The sequence below is a fragment of the Mus caroli genome, chromosome 6 (assembly GCF_900094665.2).
Source record: "Mus caroli chromosome 6, CAROLI_EIJ_v1.1, whole genome shotgun sequence".
NCBI classification, from domain to species: Eukaryota; Metazoa; Chordata; class Mammalia; order Rodentia; family Muridae; genus Mus; species Mus caroli.
Window position 1 is genome coordinate 120,428,631 of NC_034575.1, and position 1,512 is coordinate 120,430,142.

The window sequence follows — 1,512 nt, forward strand, 5'->3', positions numbered from 1 at the left end:
AAGAATGATATGCCAGGTGTGGTGGCAGGTGGATTTCTGAGTTCGAGGCCAGCCTGGTCTACAGAGTGAGTTCCAGGACAGCCAGGGCTACACAGAGAAATCCTGTNTCGAAAAACAACAACAACAAAAAGAATGAATGATATGTGGGCCCAAGTTGCTATAATGTCCCACCTTTTCACAAACCCTAAGTCCCTCTCCAGTATCTGCCATTCAATCACTGTTCACCTACTATGCATGGCATGTCTACAACCATTTGCAACCTCAGCTTTGAAGACGTCAACTTTATCAAACATTTACATGGAATTGGTTACTATACATGATCTACAGACGATTTAAAGAACATGGAAGAGTGTGTGCAGGCATGTACAGACACTGGGACTTGAGTATGTGTTCATTTTGGTGTGTGTGTAATGTACTAGAACAAATCTCCCAGATATCAAGGAATGACTATATTGGTGTTTCCTGTGCTTAAAAGATGTCAAAGCATTCACATTATCCAGACTCAAAATATACTGATTGACTGAGGGGAGAGGTGTGCAGATGCTATGATGTGTGGAGGTCAGAGGTCAACTTGTAAGTCAGTTCTCCCCTCTCACCCTGTGGGACCCAGGGGTCAAACTCCAGTTGTCAGACTTTATGGCAAGTGCCTTTACCCAGTGAGCCATCTCACCAGCCCAACTCAATTTTTTGAGACAAGAGTTTCTCTGTATAGACCAGGCTGTCCTCCAACTCAAGAGATCCACCTGCCTCTGCCAGTGTTGGGATTAAAGACATGCTCCACCACAGCCTAGCCCAACTCAAAATATTTTATTTTATTTTATTTTTTAAAGATTTATTTTATTTATGAGTACACTGTAGCTGTCTTCAGACACACCAGAAGAAGGCATCAGATCCCATTACAGATGGGGTCATGAGCCACCATGTGATTGCTGGGAATTGAACTCAGGACCTCTGAAAGAGCAGTCAGTGCTCTTAACCACTGAGCCATCTCTCCAGCCCTCAAAGTATTTTAAAACTACAAAGAAACAAAGTGTCAGTGAACATACAATACAGATTTACAGAGTTGAAGCCTGTCCTCTCACTCGGCACCAACAGCCTATCTATCTGTATCTAGCAGTACAAATACAGATATCATCGTCTATCTGTGTCTCCACAGCCAGCCATTCTCATCTGTACTTCAGCCTCCACTCCCCCAGTGCTGGGATTACAGGCTTACCTGGTGCTGAGCACTGAGCCAGGGCCTCAAGAGTGCCAGGCTAGCACACTGAACTGTATTTCCAGTTGCTAAGAGTCAAACTACTTCATAANACTACCCATAATTTTTTTTAGTTTAATTTTCTATGTATCAANGTTTGCCTGAATGTATGTGTGCCATGTGTGTGCCTAGTCCCTGTGGGGGTCAGAAAAGGACAGCAGACTCATTGGAAGTAGAGTTAGATGTGTGCACTATCATGTGGGTGCTGAGGACAGAACCTGCATCCTCTGCCTGAGCAACAAGTGCTCTAAACAACT